Raw genomic sequence first — 19239 nt, 5'->3', positions numbered from 1 at the left:
TGTTGCTTGCCTAAGGATTGCTTTAAGCAGAAGGTGACGGTCTTTGCTGCTTGGCCCCTGCTTATGTAATGGTCACAGCTGTGCTGGTGAAAATTATATCAGAACGGAGATGAATTTATGGAGGAGGAGAGGCTAGAACAGTAAGCCCTACAAAGCTGCACTGTGTAGTGTAAGGAAGCTGTGAGCAACTTTCATTTAACAGATCTGTTTGAGATGGCCTCTCTGCTTTGAGAAACAACCCGTTCTTCCTTTTCCTCCAGACCTCTGTAGCTAAGTGTGAAATAAAATGGGTCTTTTCAAAGGCTAGAAAATGTTGTAATCATTTCCTGGTTCTGGCCAAGATCAAGAACCAGAGATACCAGAATACCAGCAAGTGATGCTACACTTAGCAGTGTCACCAGCTGGGACCTTAAACAGAATGCCAGAAACCCCATGAAAGAACATATTCTCATTAGATTTCTAGCCAAGTTTTACAGATGCTTTAATACTGTGTGAAGAACTGGAAAAACAGCATTTTTCCAATCATGTCCTGCACTCAGTATAAACCATGTACTGAACCCTGGGATTTCTCCTAACCATTTGTTTCAAATTAAAGGCTTGTTGGGAATGGGTTTGGGATTATGGGTTGTCCATATGCCTTTCCCATTGTCTTTTTAATAATGTGCATGCCTTTGAACCAAAATGTGCATTTTAGCACTATCACATGTCATAGCTCTTTTCAGAATGTGCCAGTTTAAATTCCAAGAGGGGTGTGTGAGAGAGATTGCATGGTTAAATCCCTAGGATTTTCATTCCTGGTATCATAACTTTCTCCAGGAAGGATGTTTTTCATGTGTTCAGCTACACAACCTCCCACCTGCAGTATGAAGTTGTATAAACTTGGAACAACTGTCAGTATAATAGCTTGGCATATGTAACCCAGCTTTTCTTTTTGTCCTAGGAAATATTTGCACTGGTATTTTGGAATAGCTGGGTGCACATCTGATTTTTCTGTTTGCTATTGTATTCAGTTTGCCAAATAGGAGTAAGGAGTGAGCAGTGTGTGTACACACATACAAACACATCCCAACACAGTGCTTTTGGACAGAAGATCATATTCTGGCATTCCTATTTATACCAGTAAAAGTACAAGTGTCAGAAGTTCCTCAGTGCAGTCAAGAGCATGTTAGCAATAGCAGATGGACAAATAAATCTTGGTATTATTTAACATTTGCTCAGAACAGACCTATTGAAATTGGTGGACCTAACACAATCCTGTTCATTAATTTCCATAGGTCTACTTTGAGAAGGGACGCGGGTGGCACTGTGGATTAAACCACAGAGCCTAGGACTTGCTGACCAGAAGGTTGGCGGTTCGAATCCCCGCAACGGGGTGAGTTCCCGTTGCTCGGTCCCTGCTCCTGCCAACCTAGCAGTTCGAAAGCATGTCAAAGTGCAAGTAGATAAATAGGTACCGCTCCGGCAGGAAGGTAAACGGCGTTTCCGTGCGCTGCTCTGGTTCGCCAGAAGCAGCTTAGTCATGCTGGCCACATGACCCAGAAGCTGTACGCTGGCTCCCTTGGCCAATAAAGCGAGATGAGCGCCGCAACTCCAGAGTCGGTCACAACTGGACATAATGGTCAAGGGTCCCTTTACCTTTACTTTGAGTAAAGTTTAGCTGAATTTTGACTAAAGTTTAGCTATATTTCTGGACTGTGCCATTCCCCCCCCCCCGTGCCATTTTCATCATCATCATCATCATCATCATCATCATTTTATTTGTATGCCACCTTTCCATAGTTTAAACTATGCTCAAGGCGACTTACAACATCACAAGGTTTACATAATTACAGACATAACAGAAGTCATAAACAATAAATAAAACACATCAAAAAGTACACAACCTAATGGAAACAATTTCCACATAAATCATAAGTTTTAAAACTAAAGATACAACAACAATATCAACAACAGCTCTCTCAACCCCCCATAAACAATACTCCAGCCCAAGGATCACTTCAACAGCCTCAGCTTTCGTAGCTGGAGTCAGTCAGCACTCCACTCTCCCAGGCCAGATGGGAAAGGGCCAGTAAGGCAGGCTGCAGGTCTTCCAGGGCTCACAGCCAAGATGGTCTCATTTAAAACAACACAGATAAAAATTAAAAACAATTTAAAAGAGGAGCCCTCTCTGCTGAGCAGCAGCTGCGGTCCTTGTGAAGCCTGTCAAGCCAGGTGGAAAGAGGCAAGGGCAGGGGCCTTCAGGCCCTCAGCAGATAGTCCTCCATTTTCCTGTGTTCATCCATTAGCCCATTTTGTCCTGTTTCCACGTTCATCTGCGATTTTAAAAATAGAATCACCACAGATTCCATTTATATCATAGAATCATGGCAGTGGAAGGGACCCTGATGGCCATCTAGTCCAGGTGGCCTAGGGGATTGAACCCACAACCGTGGCATTATCAGCAACATGCTCTAACCCTCTGAGCTAGCATATATTTCTGTCAGGGAACTGACATCGGAGTGAGAGGCAGAGGCAGGGCTCCAGAGCGATGCCGGAGAGGGGACCAGCAGGGGGGAAGGAATTCAGCGTAACACCAGTAGAGAAGAGAGGGAAATGGAGGAATTGGAGACAGGTCTCCAAGACCCTTCACCAGAGACTAGTGGGGAGAGCGCTGACACGCCCCTGCCCTCCCCTTACTTGCGCAGACATGTTCCGCGCAGGGAAAGTGGGAGGAGACTTGGCGTCAAACAGCTCTTATGCTGGAAGAGGTTCAGGAAACGCCCACTGACGGATTCTGCAAGTGACTAACAGGTCACGGAGGGCGAGCTGTCAGCCTAAGCATGGTTGGCCAGGCAATCTAACTAAACTGAAGGCAATTTACGCACAAGTAGCCCCCTTACAACCATTACAATTTCTAAGCTACTTTTCTCAAAATATGCATTCCTAAACAAGATTTCAACTGAAAACATGTTTTTAAAGAGTATTTTGATCCTTGGGGGGGGGGGTTAGAAGTGCGAAATTCTGGTGGATATTTATGGTTCTATCCAGATCAGAATCTGCAAAGATCGGATTCTTCAAGCAATCCCCACTTACGAAAGTAGCTGGCTACTAAACTGGAATGTTGCATATTTCTAAACCAAGAGCTGGTTACTCACTTACGTAATTCCTTGCCTTGATCTCTGTTGGTCTGTTCTGCTAGACATACCATAATAGCCAGTATTCTCGACCATTTCTATCGGGCAGTTGCTCAGGAGGCAGTGAGGGTGACTACTACACTTCCCTTGAAAAAATAAATAAAGTTGAAGGAATAAGTCGAAAGACTAGCTCATTTCCCCACTTCCTCTTTTAGTTTCTTTGTGCTTCCAAGACCCAGATTAATTCGACTCAACGTTTTAGGAGGTCAGGTGGGGCTCATCTAGGGGAGGGGGAAGACACTCACTGAAAAACAAACGTGTCCATGCACAGCGGCAGACTTTGGCCTTTCAAATTTAAGTGGCGCCCTGTGTGAGGCCGAATTTTGGCACACTCCCACCTTCCATTCTGCGCATGCGCTGTGTCATAGTTGTGGCACACGCCCCCTCTGCTCGGCACCCAGTGCAGGGCAACTGGTCGCAGTGCCCTAAATCTGCCTCTGCCATGCACCTAAAAAGGTGATTGAACCCGGATTGATATAATTATATTGATTATCATGTATATATGCATTCATTTCTCATAAATGATGATACCTCCAGTTGGACAATACTCATGTCCAACGTGCACTATGCAAGGTGCTGACCCAGGTGGGGAGATCCCATAAAAGTGAAACCTAGAGTTATGTACATCACCCTCAGGGCAACTGTGCTTCTTTATTGTCCTCTCCCAAGTTCCCAGAGTTCAAATTACCCAGAGGGTCAAATTACAATCCAGGTTTCAAGTAGCTAAACATCATTCTGAAGGTAAAGGGTAAAGGGACCCCTGACCATTAGGTCCAGTCATGGCCGACTCTGGGGTTGTGGCGTTCATCTCACTTTACTGGCTGAGAGAGCCGGCGTACAGCTTCTGGGTCATGTGGCCAGCATGACTAAGCCGCTTCTGGAGAACCAGAGCAGTGCACAGAAACGCTGTTTACCTTCCCGCTGGAGTGGTACCTATTTATCTACTTGCACTTTGACGTGCTTTCAAACTGCTAGGTTGGCAGGAGCAGGGACCGAGCAACGGGAGCTCACTCCATTGCGGTGATTCGAACCACCAACCTTCTGATCACCAAGTCCTAGGCTCTGTGGTTTAACCCACAGCGCCACCCGCGTCCCTTTTAAATGTCATTCTTACTCTGGCTTTATTTCTAGTCCAATAAGTTCCTTTCCTCTACAGGAAAGGAGGGGGCGGATTCTTGCAGGAGAAGAGCGCCTGGAAAATTATATTCACTTTTCTGGCATTCTCTGCGTGAGGACGACAATATATTCAGCTCCTGCAGTGAAATGATCAAATGAAGAGCTTCTTCTTCTCCTTTAAATGTTATGCCTCTAGTAGCAGGTAACGGGGGCTGGAATTGCAGATGTAGATTACAATGGCCTTATTTTTGAAAAGACTAATGACATAATTCACTGAGCTTGAGTAAAGGAAGCCCCAGAAGTCAAACTGCATGGCTTCTCTTTAAGGATCGCCGTGAAAAGGATATTCTTATTTTTCTACTCGAGGATCTGGAATGCTCAGACTCTTGAAATTCTCACGGTCTTCCTTCCCAAGGGCCTACTTCCATTGCAGCGGTGTGATGGCTGTGTCACTGAAGCTGATGAAGTAGCTTGTCAAGGAAAGAATGGCTCCACAGCTCTGCCAACTTGCTGTTAAAAAATTCCTAAAATCTATTTACATCTTTCCAAGACATTGAATAGCTATCAAGATACATCTTTAGAGGATACTGCAGGCCCTACCTTAGTTAGGTCTGCATGAGGCTGGAGACAGACAACAGCTCTTAAGTGAGCTAAAGGTTGCATTGCTGATATTGTTGCTTGTGATTTGGATAGACACTTGTTATGCCTAGGGACTGGTGTCAGGTTTTGGGAAACTCTTGGGCAAGATTCCCTCAAAGAGACTGGCTCCTTGGTTTGACCTCCTCCTTGCTGTGAGACTCCTCATCAGGGTGAATCTACAATAATGTTAAGGAACAGTTGATTTCCATAACGTAATGGGCAGACTATGTTTTGCTCGTAATGTTAATAATGTGACACCAGAGAGTGATGAAGAGCAATCAGGACCCGGCAATAGGGAAACTTTGTTGTTAAAGGCAAGAAAGGTTTTAAATTTACCAGTATGCCCTGTGACGTTTTGGAACGATATATCTAATGTCATTCTAACAACGTTTGAAAGGTCAGTGTAGATCCAATCCAGATGCTCAACAAAGCCAATCCGTGAAAGTTATACAGTGGTACCTCAGGTTAAGTACTTAATTCGTTCCGGAGGTCTGTACTTACCCTGATACTGTTCTTAACCTGAAGCACCACTTTAGCTAATGGGGCCTCCTGCTGCCGCTGCACCACCAGAGCACGATTTCTGTTCTCATCCTGAAGCAAAGTACTTAACCCAAGGTAATATTTCTGGGTTAGCAGTGTCTGTAATCTGAAGTGTATGTAACCTGAAGCATATGTAACCCGAGGTACCACTGTATTCTATCTGATTAAACAAGCTTTGAATGCAATGAACATTTCATCCAAATTCTTTTTTTTAATATAATTTTTATTAACAAGCCAATCAAATCACATTAATTCCAAATCACATTAGTTCCAAATTATACAGCCAAATTTTTTTAAATTTTTGTTGGGGGTACCCATACTTCAAGCTCCGAAAGGGATCCAAACTTCGCTCTTGCTGCTGCTGCTTTAATTAAACAGTTCTATACAGTTCTGTCCAGATAGTCTCTTTGTTTTTTTCTTCATCTTCTTGTTGTTATCATATATTCCTTTCTTTGTGATCTCTGATAATCTTCACAAGCGGGTTGCAAACAAACATATTCTGTGTGGGTTTTACAGTCTCCAATAGTCATATCACATAAAGGACAGACGCCATTTCCACACCTCCATAAAAAACATTCCCACAGTCTGTCCATTGATTTCTACAGGCTTGTCAATCTATGTCTCAGAGGGACCTGCCAGGTCAAGATCACACTCCGATAACCATACATTCACATTCCGATGACCCTGATCCTCCTCCCCCTCGTCCTCCGGCAAGCCTGTCTTAACGGAAGTCAATTTTTAACTGCGTCATAGAACTTTCTTACCATTCCCCGTTATTTCCACCAGTCGTCTCTTTGATCAGTAATTCATTTCCACACAGTTCTTAGCTCCTGCTTGTGATTAGTAATTAGCAACGATTCTTCTCTCTGGAGGGGGGAGGGTTATTGGTACTCACATAAGACAAAATAAGAAAAGTTTTTTCCTCCCCCCCTTTCCGTTTCACTCCAACATACCAGTCTTTTAATGATGATTCTTCACTTGATTTATTTGTCCAACCCGTCACTCCGCATGCAGAGATCCCATTAATCAGCAGTCTTTACTCCCGATCTTCACTTGATGTATGTGCATTAGCTTCTTTCCAATTATATATTTCCAATTATATGCTTCGTGCTAATGTGAACCAGTGCGTGATTAGAGACAGCGTCAGGGAGAGCCGACGTCACCCGAGGGCTTTGTGCCAAGTGTCCTCACCCCCTTCTTTCGAATCCGGGGGTGAATTATGGACACAGCTGGCAAGGAGGCTGCATACTCCCATCACAGCCTCTTAATTACCTCGTGTGGGTCGGAGAGATGTTATTGTCAGCCATCTTCCAATGCGCCCCCTGGTGGCCCCCCATTTCATCCAAATTCCTAAAGGCATCTTAAAAAAAACACCAACCATGGGTTTGGGGGCAGTGTTGTCATGGAGCAGGAACATTTGGGAATGCAATTTCAATAATTTTTCACAGCAGGAGCTATCACTGCTGGTTTTTACAGTTATGTGGTATACAAATTCTGTTAAGTAAATAAAATAAACAAATCATCCTCTGGGGTGCCATTTGTCAGTGGTGTAATATTGGGTTGGATTTTGGAGGACAGGACCTGTTTGGCACACGATCTGTTTATTTGGTAGGCTAGGCTCAGACAGTGACTGAACCAAAGTCACCTAGTGAACTTCATGACTGATCAGGGATGAGAACCCAACTCTCCTCAACCAAAGGCCAACATGCTAACAACTACATTGCCCTTTACCACCTCACAAATTATTATTATTTTTACTTTTGTTGAGGATGTGACTGTGGACACCCTCAGGGGATGGCTGTCTGGGGCCTGTCCTTATGACCTCCTGCGCTCCAGACTTTCCCACAACACCACTGGTGTGTCAGTGAGGGAACAAATCAGTCAACTAGACCCACCAACTGTCAACTTGACTGACACTTCCATTTTCACATGGAGGGCAACACGGAGTATGTGCCTGCATGCTTGAATCAGTTCTGATACTTGCCTTATAAGCTCACCATGTTATCAAACAGCTTTTCCAAAGATTTAAGTGCACTTGATCTTCAGAAATAATTTAACATGCCATTTGCTCAGTACCCTAAAATTAAACAACACAAGATTTCATGAAGCATTTCATACGCAAAGGGTACAAATGGATCAGTAGAAATCTTCTAATAGCTCTTCCCTGTTTGAAAACAAAGTCCTCTGGTCCCTGCATCTGACCCACAGCCAATGCCTTCCATTGTGGATGAAAGCTATGACTCTTTGAAAGGCACATTCCAAAATAATAAAAAATTGTTATCTCTGAAGAGGGATTAAACATTTCCTCCAGACAGAGAAATCGATAGATTTGCATGCACACACCAGAGTAATAAAAGTTAACGGATATGCAATGCATCAAAAGTACATCACTGAGCAACCCAGGAACTTAGCCACAAGCTATGATATTGCAGTGTGCCGTCTGCTCATCAGTCTTCAGTGATTCAGATGATTTATTGACCAACAGCTGTCTCCATTTCCACCAGGACATATAGACTATTTCCCCAAGGTGTTGGCAATGGAAGGACTAGAGCTCTTTGAAAAGGTCTTTCGGTTTAGGAGATTGCATTCTCAGCTGGTGGAAGTTGTTGATTTCAGGGAAGATACACTGTTTTTTAAAAAAATAACAGAAATTATTCAGCGCTGATGGGTAAAGTGATGCAAATAGCTAATTCATAAATGTTGTGTAACAGAAAGCCTCCCCTGACCTCTAAAGTCCACAGCCTTGTAGATCCATCACTATTCCTTCAGACTTCAATAGAAAACATTGGCAATTTTACCTCAAGAGAAGAGTGACTTCTCTTACTGAGATTCATATCTGAACATCATAATCTTCGCCTCATGGCTCTGAGGCTTCACTGAAAGAAACTCTATATAAGGCTGCCCCTGAGGACTGTTCAACACCCTCTGCCAGCTTTAATGGGTGTGGGATATGCTCTGGCTTCTAGACCCTAACCACTCCGCCTGCCTGACAGGTATGCAGTCACCAGCTAACAGTCACGTAATCCTAACTTTTGCTTTCTGAAAAGAAAAAAGAAAGAAGAATCAAGACCAGCAGCGTACCTACAAGTGGCTTTGTGATGCTGTAGAAAGCAAAGACTGTAGCTCTGATATTGAAAAAGAGACTACCTGGAGATTTAAATGTGAAGCTAAATTGTTTGTAGCTCTGTGCCTGTACTTATAAATCCTGATGATAGACATAAATCAATGTACAATGCAGTTCAGGTATAATGGATGTAAAAACCCCTTGACGATGTATTGATGTCCTAAGCTGTCAGTACTTGACCACTCAAAGTGGAATGCATAGACCTGGCTTGTTAATCTGAAATGCAAATACACTGAACTGACAGGCTGTGTTTTGCGTATTTATTTCATCTGGGAAGCACTGTGAGGGATCATAAGCCTCCCTACTTTGTATAATTTATGCAAATGCTTTGAAAACCCTATTCTGTTCTCAAAAATCTACTGATAACATGGCATGTTCTCCGGGTTTTTAACCAGTGGGTTGGCTGATATTTCCTTCTGCTATTAAGAGATTAGCTTTAGCAGTGGTTGGACCCTCCTCTTTGAAATTTGATCATTGATCTCATGGAGTTTCACGAGAAGATAGGCCTTAATTCAGTGAAATCTAAGCTTCTTCTCCAGGGACAATTTTACAAGTCAAAAGCAAGCTCCGATTAATTTGTTAGGCCCATGCAGAATTAATCATCAGAAAAATAACAAACAACCGGGAAAAGTGTGTGAAGGAACAACCCCCTCCCCAAAGCATATTTATTCACTCAGACTTTGGGAACAGGGACTGTGCCGGCCCAAGACATTTTGGCACCTGAGGCAAACCACAAAATGGCGCACGCATGCACACACACAAACACACCTGCCAGAGAAGAAGAGGTGAGTGAAGATCTACACTAGTAACAAGGCGAGAATAAAGATCTACAGTGAGAGCAAGGGTGGGAGGAGATCAGCAGTCCCTCCTGTTGACTAAGAGGGAGAAATGGCATGGAGGATGAGCTACAGAAGAGGCAGCAGATATAGCCTGCAAGGAGCATGACACAGCCGTTGCTATCATTGCAGCAGTGGGCAAGACATTCCTTGGAGACCGGATCTGCTGCCCTGCCCTGCCACCCAAGGCAGTCCCTTCACCTTGCCTCAAGGGTGGGCCGGGGAAAACCTTTAAAGAAACAGGCCCCATTACTGCCCCAAATGCATTGCTTGGGTTTCCTTCATTTCCTTTCATTTGCTCCTCTAGCTGAATTCTTTATACTAGTAGAATTAATGCTGTGTAGATGGATAACTTTTGCTTCTAATTGCATTTTATGTGCAATGCACAACAAAGCCTGGTTTGGATCAATACTTTAAAAAACAAAACAAAAAAACCCCTCTTCTGCAGTTTTTCGTCTCAAGCTCCGATGCCGTTGGACAGCGTGCCAAGCTTTTGTTGATATTGTTTCTTATTTCTTTACGGTAGGCTAGATAATGATGAAAATCCAGTATTGTGTATGTGTGTGTTTTAAAGATAATCTGTTTTGTTTTCAATGGAAGAATGCAGCTATTTCTGTTCCAATCTGCATTTGTCACAATCAGTGCTGTTTCCATTCTGCTGCAGTTCTGCTTCTGTAAAATACTAGGTTATTCAACATGCTGTCTTCTATAGCCGAATTATTGACATCATTAATGACATCATTAACAGAGTAATTAATTAGTTAATGATTTCATTAAAGACATCAAAATAATCTAGAAGTTCTGATAAAAAATGCTGCCAATCCCCCTTAGTGGTGAGCTGTTCAATTGAGCTACACAAAGGAACATAGAAGCAGAGAAGAAACAGATGAATTGATATTGATTTAAACATATATTAGTAAATTTGTATTAATCTAACAGTTTTATATGTAACTATGTATTTTTGTAATTTTTTTCCGAAGTTGTCTGTTGTTGCTTCAGTTTTTTGTACACCGCTTTGAGATATTTTAAATATAATAAGCGGTATAGAAATTGAATAATCATAAATTGAGTAATTCCATGCCATTTACTTCAAAGGATATATTGGGATCTTTATTTGGGGGGGCGTTAATTCATTTTGTATTGTTTGCCGACTAAAAGCAACAATATTTAATACATATTCTCTTGTCTGATTTCTATTCCTGACCATATATGAACAGGAATTAAACAAACTCCCATTCCTGTATTGGAAGGAAGGGTAATGACTTATGACAGTTTTACTAGAATCATAGATTGTAGAGTTGGAAGGGACCCCCAGGGTCATCTAGTTTACCCCCTGCAATGCAGGATTTTTTGGCCCACTGTGGGGCTCAAACTCATGATTCTGAGATTAAGAATCTCAAAATCTACCAGCTGAGCTATTCCAAACCCAGTCAGCCTTATCCTTCATGAATTTGTCTGTGCCTCTTTTACAACCATGTATCCAATCATTCTTCCTTGAGCTGATTCTTTCAGATTAAATCTCTAAACATTGTTGCTGTTGGTGTCAGTCTGTCCTGGGAGACAATGGAAGAATGTGCTTTTGGAGTTATAGTGCCTGCTGTGGCTGTAGAGACTGAACGGGAGAGACATGTTTCGTTGCAGCTCAGTCAGATGTAGGCGTCCGGCGTTTATTTTCTCTGCTCTCATCCCAGTGGTAATAATAATAATAATAATAATAATAATAATAATAATAATAATAATAATATATTATTTGTACCCCGCCCATCTGACTGGGTTTCCCCAGCCACTCTAGGCAGCTTCCACAAAGACCAAAAATACACTAAGATGTCTTCAGACGCTTCAGGTTATAGACTCCGGTAACCCAGAAATAGTACCTCAGGTTATTCCTCCTCTGGTTAAGCCAAGTGCAATTCTGACTCCAACAGCCTTAAAAAGTAAATTCATATGTTGTGATTCGTGTTGTTATAGGGTTGGGGTTAGGCTGGATGTCCTGGAGAGGGGGTCTTCCAATCCTGTGGTTTTACAGCTGTAAGGTTTGAGTTTCTGAGTAGCCATAAGCCATACTGATTAATTAGTTACCGAAGAGTTAAAACTCTACCTGCCTTTCATATTTCTAACTCATCCTAAGGGCTCAGGACACTGTACAGTGGTACCTTTGGTTACAGACGCTTCAGGTTACAGACGCTTCAGGTTACAGACTCTGCTAACCCAGAAATAGTACCTCAGGTTAAGAACATTGCTTCAAAATGAGAACAGAAATCGTGCTCTGGCGGCACAGCAGCAGCAGCGGGAGGCAGGCCCATTAGCTAAAGTGGTGCTTCAGGTTAAGAACAGTTTCAGGTTAAGAACAGACCTCCAGAACGAACTGAGTTCTTAACCCGAGGTACCACTGTATCTGGTTCTAACCTGCTTTTATCTTTACAACAAACCTCTGAGGTAGGTCAGCGTCATTGAGTGACTTTTGTGGCTGAGTGGGTTAGGTTTTGAATATGGGTCTCAATGTAACATTCTAACAGTTGCACAACAAGGGGGTCTTGAAACAAGCGAGCTCCAATTAAGATGAATGGATTGCCAAGAATGCTGTTTTTGTTTCAACCATTGCAAATTATAGACAAGATGGACTGTTTCAAGAAGTGGCAAAGGGACATTTCTAGATTTGTCTGGCAGGGCAAAAAGCCCAGAATAAAATTTAAGATACTTACGGATGCAAAAGATAGAGGGGGGTTTGCCCTGCCGGACCTTAAATTGTACTATGAATCAGCAGCTTTTTGCTGGTTGAAGGAATGGCTACTTCTTGAGAATACAGACATTTTGGATCTAGAAGGTTTTGATAATGTATTTGCGTGGCATGCATACCTGTGGTATGGTAAGGTTAAAGCACACAAGGCATTTAAAAACCATATTGTCAGAAAAGCATTGTTTAATGTCTGGATTAAATATAAAGACTTTTTGGAGAACAAAACCCCAAGGTGGCTATCACCTATGGAAGCAAAGGCTCTGAAAAAACTTAATATGGAGACTAATTGGCCAAAATACTGGGAAATTTTGGATCAGGAGGGCGATAAATTGAAACTGCAGAGCTATGAGAAACTTAAAGATAAGGTGCGGGATTGGTTACACTACTTTCAAGTAAGAGAGACCTACAATTTGGATAGAAAAATTGGCTTCCAGGTGGAAAAATCAAAACTAGAAACAGAATTGTTAGAACCCAATGCTAAGATATTATCAAGAATGTATAACTTGTTGAAATGGAATACTGAGGATGAAACGGTAAAATCTGCTATGATAAAATGGGCACAAGATGTTGGACATAATATCATGTTTGCTGACTGGGAGCAGTTGTGGACCACTGGGGTTAAATTTATGGCATGTAATGCCTTAAGAGAGAATATTATGAAAATGATGTACAGGTGGTACATGCCCCAGTTAAGCTTGCAAAAATCTATCACTTGCCCGATAATAAATGTTGGAAATGTAAGGAAAATGAAGGTACTTTTTTTCACCTTTGGTGGACGTGCCCAAGGATTAAGGCTTTCTGGGAAATGATATATAATGAAATTAAAAAGGTATTTAAGTATACCTTTCTGAAGAAACCAGAGGCCTTTCTCCTGGGCATGGTCGGCCAATTGGTGTTAAAGAAGGATAGAACTTTCTTCATGTATGCTACAGCAGCTGCAAGAATACTCATCGCAAAGCATTGGAAGACACAGGACTTACCCACCTTGGAAGAGTGGCAGATGCAAGTAGTGGACTATATGGAAATGGCAGAAATGACGGGCAGAATCTGAGATCAGGGAGAAGAGTTGTTGGAAGAAGATTGGAAGAAATTTAAAATCTACTTACAAAAACATTGTAAAATTTTTGAATGTTGACGACATTGAAATGAAATGAATGGGTTCTGGTAAAAAAGGTAAAATAAGAATATGAAAGAAGGGATAGATATTAGATGAAAATTAGGAACAAACAATATGTGAAGAAAGATAATCAAGGATAAAATTAATAAGAAGGAATTTGCTAATCAATTTCAAATTGGAATACAAGAAAGGGGGGGTGAGGAAGTCAAGAAAATAAGTCTATGAATGGTAAGAAATTAAAGAGAGGGATTTTCATTTTTAACTTTTTGAATCCTTTTTTAGTGTTTTAACTTTTTCTTTTTCTCTTGTTTTTTTCTTGTTTTTCTTATATGTTAATTGCTTGTTTTTTGTATTCTGATGTCTTTTGTATGTTTATATGCTTTGTGTTTTTCTTTATGTAACCTTTTTCTTTGATAAAACTTAATAAAATATTATAAAAAAGAAAAGAAAAGAAAAGAAAAGAAAAGAAAAGAAAAGAAAAGAAAAGAAAAGAAAAGAAACAAGCGAGCTCCAGTTTGCAGATGGTGGGGCAAGGAAAAAGTGGGAGATACTGATGGCTATATTTTTTTGTGGGGGGACAAACACCCTGCAATAAACTGAATTACCTGCCCCGCAGAAACCTTTGATGTTATGTATGTATGTTTCACTTGTATGATTTCTGGATGATGTGACGAGTGATAAGGAAATATAATTACTTATAAAATGCTTTCATACTAACATAGACAGAGCTGCTGGAGAAAAAAAAGAGATTGCTGAGGAAAAAAGGGCGAGGAAGGAAAGGAAAATGCAGTTTCATTAATAAGAACTGTTCAGGGTCAGCTTGAACTTGTGTCCCGACCATTAATATTGATTTTTGTTTTTTAATAACTAGCGTGCTATTCAATAAACAGGAGTAATGACTCTTGTAGAGCAATCACCATCTCGCATCACAACACACTGCTCAACTTGACCATGCCAGCATAGATTCTTGTTCCCTCCCTCCTTTCCCGTCCTCCCCACTCACACACCGGCTATAAATAGGGCCTGCTGCTCTTTCCCTCAAGTTGTAAAATGAGATTCTGTGTTATAAACGGGCTCTGTAAAAATGCCATTGTCTCCCGGCTGCTGGCCCTTCCAAACCTGCTTTTTAAATGCTACAGTCAATCTGCGCTCTTTCTGGTTCCTGTATTATTCCCATGACCAAAGAGTCAGCGGGTCAAATTGCAAATAATATCAAATGTAGCATTCATATCAATCCTCCAGCGACTGGCATCCATTTATGTTGTGAATCAGTTCTTGCCGATGAACTGTTTTGTGTGTGTGTGTGTGTGTGTGTGTGTGTGTGAATAAAGCCAGAAGGTGTGTTTCTGCAGCAACAAAACACCCCACAAAAGAACAAACCTAGGGTTGCCAAATTTCAAAAGTAAATTGTTTAGTTTTGGGGGGAAACAAACCCAATTTGTTGAGCATTTTTGGGGGGGACCTAACCACAAAATAGTGATTTTAAGCTTTTTGAGCTGCTTTTTCCATCACATTGTCATACATCCGGGTTTGCCTGACATTTTGCTGATTCGGCAAACCCCCCCCCCCCCCGACGCCATTTTTACACCTGGAAACCAGGACACGGCAGGAATTTTCCCGACGTATGTCAAGCCTAACAAACCCAGAAACCCAGAATAGATTCTGCACTTGGTGAAAGGTTTTCTCAAACATATAGGGTGCTTCATTCATTCCTGAATATATCATGCTTGCATATCCTCCATCATTTCTCCAATGAAAATACAGATGTCTATTATTATTATTATTATTATTATTATTATTATTATTATTATTAATTGAATTATCCTCCCATCTGACTAGAATACCCCAGCCACTCTGAGTGACTTCCAACATATATAAGACATAATAAAACATAAAAAAACTTTCCTATACAGGTTCTGCCTTCAGACATCTCCTAAAGGTTGTATTGTTTTTTATCTCCTTGGCTCAGGGGGTCGCATAACTCCATTCTTTCCAAGGGAAAAGTAGGACATTCCGGGATCAAATCAAGAACTGGGATGGCTTCTATAAATCTGGGACTCTCCCTGGAAAATATGACACTTGGAGGGTCTGTTTGTAATGTTTGTTGATTGTCTGTGTGGGTGAGAGCAGGGCCTTTTTGAACAGCAAATGGTGGCCCCTTCTGAGCGAAAGTGCATGATTCCAAAAGTCAGCCAAGTTATTTTGGCACATGGGGCAGAAACTCTTGTAAGGATCTTGAGGGTGGACGAATCTGACAATTTTGGTTTCTCATTCTTGGCTTCTCATCAGATTGTGAGTTTGCTTTGTTTTTGTATTAAAAAAAAAAAATCCTCACAAGAATTCATCATACTTCTCTGAATATACTCATTTTTGTGTGGAATGTTGCCCAACATGCACATTTTCCCAAGCAATTTTCCTCACTGTAATGCATTATTATTATTATTATTATTATTATTATTATTATTATACAGCATACTCTTTTTCTCATATACTTTCCTGTTATAGACCCATTTTTGTACCCTTGGGATGGTGAAAGAACTGCAACACAAAACCCAGAGAAGTGTGATTTTTCAAAGGCTGCCTTCCTTTAGGTTCGCCTATTATTATGGGAAGTGCAAATGATGTGGTTTCACATTAAAATGTGAAGCGGATGAATCTCTACCCCTCTCTGGCAGAATCATAAATCAAATAACGATTTGCTCCCTTTTCATGACACCTAGAAGGAGCTGATATCTAAGATATCCATGTCACTAGGCCAGACTGGATGTGGTGACCATCATCCCTTCTGTACCTGCAATAAAAATAAACTTCATTGTAGCCGTGTGTGTGAAGATGCTCGGAGGCAGGACCAACAATTGCTCTTAGCATCTTCTAATGGTCTGCCAAGTCCCTGCAAGCTCCTCCTGCAGATTAGTGCAGTGGGTTATAAGAGGTTTTATAGAGGCTAATTGGTTCGCCATGCTTGCCCTAAGCAGGATCCTGCACCCTGCAGCTGTTTCAGAACAGAATCTCACGCTGCTACTGAAGCCGTCAGCAATAGCACGGGGCTACCTGACTGCAAAGCAGGCTACACCTTGCATATGTTGAAATCTTCTGATTTCAGCTGGTACTCTGAATGCTGGACTGCATGCTCAGCTTAGAGATGATCATTTCCATCACTTGCTCAGTCTCAGAATAAATCAAGGACACTGGGCCTTAATGTGACTCTTTGTCCTGTTTTCTTGGTGCCTTTTTAAAAATACACACAGAAATATTCATGGGAAACCTGGAGATAGTTGAACATTTTCCAAACAAGATTATAGAGACAATTTCCTTTCTTTTTCTACAGTATTTATAATGCACATAAAGGCTTTTGCGTGTCGAGGTCCCCAAGCCACCCCCCCCAAATAACTCACAACAGACACATTTTTGTTTAAGGTTTTTGGCATGATTTTGGCCACAAATTTATTCAATTACAAAACTATGAGTGGTTGTTTAGGCATTGGTTAAGACTATCTGCCCCCCCCCCCCAATCTGGGGACAGCACTGACTTCCGGGCACCACCGAAAGCCAGTGAGGGAAAACAAGTCGAGGAGAATTGGAGCTGAGTCACAGACCCTCAATTCTCACCCGCCTGCTCCCCGAAGGCTTGCCGGCCCTAGTCCCATTCCAGGGATTGGACGAAAAGATGGCAAGCCCAGGATTCCTTTAACAGAATTCCCTTTCTGCAGCAACCATGGAGGGGCAGTCCCAGCCTATCCTAACCCCTCCTCCACCAATTTATAACCAATGCCTAACCGCAACCTTACAAGTTGTGACGATTTGCTACGCAGTAGGCCAAAACCAAATGGCCCAGCCAATCAGCCAGATGGACAAAATTCCTACCAGGCCCCTGTCCCAACGACAGACGACCCCATGACAGGCATAGCAAGGTCAATGTAACAACCCCTTACTCAAGGGCGGGTGGGCAGGTCATCCGTTGCACGCAGCAAAGAGAAAGCTCCAGGCTGCGTGCAGAGTATTTAAACATTTTACCCCTCCCACCAAAATTGCAACATAACTTTTGCCCCAGCAACCCAGCAAACCAATTGCTGCCCCAGGCCATCTTAGAAAACCTGCCTGGCAACAGAGGGGTGGCTCAGCAGACCCCACCGCAACCCGCGCTCTCCATGAAGGAGAACACGCTATATTTAAAATTAAATTTACAGACTACTTTAGCACAGGAGATCATTCCAGAGCAATGAAATATGTTCCATGTTCTCCAGCTATTTCCCCCCTCCCATTCTCTATTAGTGCTGCAATTTGTCCTAATGCCACTGTCACCTTTTCCAGTGAGTCGAGAGATCCGGCTTAAAGTACAGTTTGTGATTAGTAGCCTGGATTTTCCCTGCACCTGCTTCCAAGGGTTTGGGTTTTTTGGGTTTTTTTGTAATGGTGTATTCCCCCCACCCCCACAAAAGCTATTTGAATGTTTGCAGTTGATTCAATGGTCCTTTACCATACTTGTTTTCCTCTTCAAAATAATGCATTAACAATGTGCTATGACAATATGCATTCAGAACAATAGTTTGCTCCATACGGTTCTTTAAACGTACTTCTACTCCCATTGTCAAATTGGAGTGACATTTTTTGTTTCATTTTATTTCAGACGTTAGCACAGTTGGATCGCGTCCCAGGATGTATATACTTAAATTGCCAAAGTGTGAGAGACTGACACATCAGGCATGACTCATTACTTTACTATTGATGGGAAGAGAATAATTCAGTGGAAAATCTGTTTTAATCAATGTCACATAACATCACATAATTTCTCAAGGGTTTATATGACACATCATCAATTGAGGAACCAAAAGATCTAGGTACTTGGCATTCTGGAATTTACACTGTCATCCTTTCCCCCACCCTCCAACCTCAGCTACCTTTCCTACATATTCTCTGGCTTTAATAAGGATGGTGGAATAACAGACTTTACTTTAAGGAGCAAACTGCATGGTACTTCCAACTGCTTGTAAGAAAACTTGGAAGGCTTGCTCCTTTGCCAAAAACAATGGCAGCAAGAAACTGATACTTTTCTTAGAAGAGAAAAGGAAGGGGAACCTAAATCTTTCATCGTCCACTAGTTTTCTCCAATATGTCCCCCACTCCTGGTCTGCCTTCATCTTTGCAGGAATCCAGATCCACTTGCAAACAAGCATCTGGAACTACGTGGGAGGAAACACACACACAGTGGTTGAGGAATACCAGCAGAAAAAGGTAAGGTTAATCTAAGGTTACCAGATGTCCCCGTTTCCTGGGGACAGTTCCCGGATTTACAAATCAGTCCCCATACAAAATCCATTGAAGTTGAAAAGTGTCCCTGGGTTCATTGAAAAAAATCTGGTAACCTTAGGTTAATCACCCCTCCCCTACCATTTTCTCCAGAGAATTTTTTTTCCTGCTAAGCAAAGAAGCAGGCCATCAGAGTTTCTTACATGTGATTGCACATAATACAATATGGTTCTAATATATTGGGTGCAAGGACTCTGGTGACATTTAACTACAGTGGTACCTCGAGTTACAGACGCTTCAGGTTACAGACTCCTCTAACCCAGAAATAGTACCTCAGGTTAAGAACTTTGCTTCAGTGTGAGAACAGAAATTGCGCGGCAGCAGCGGGAGGCCCCATTAGCTAAAGTGGTACTTCATGTTAAGAACAGTTTCAGGTTAAGAACGGACCTCCAGAACGAATTAAGTTCTTAACCTGAGGTACCACTGTACAATCCTGCCAAATCCAAACTCAGTGTATTACGAGCCTGCCAGACATTGTTTGTTGAATTGCCAGATGACTAGAATTTCCCAGGAAGCCCCAAAATTAGTGTCTTGCCCACAGTCCAGTATACACCAATGTGGCTTCTGCAATTTAACTCCTGGTCTCTCAGTTCTCTCTTTCTGTGTCCTGAGTCCTGTTGTTAATACATGGGTGAAAGCTTCCCTTCTAC

This window comes from Podarcis erhardii, assembly GCF_964252035.2.
Source record: "Podarcis erhardii genome assembly, chromosome: 17".
Taxonomy (NCBI): Eukaryota; Metazoa; Chordata; class Lepidosauria; order Squamata; family Lacertidae; genus Podarcis; species Podarcis erhardii.
Note: the sequence above shows the minus strand (reverse complement) of the source record.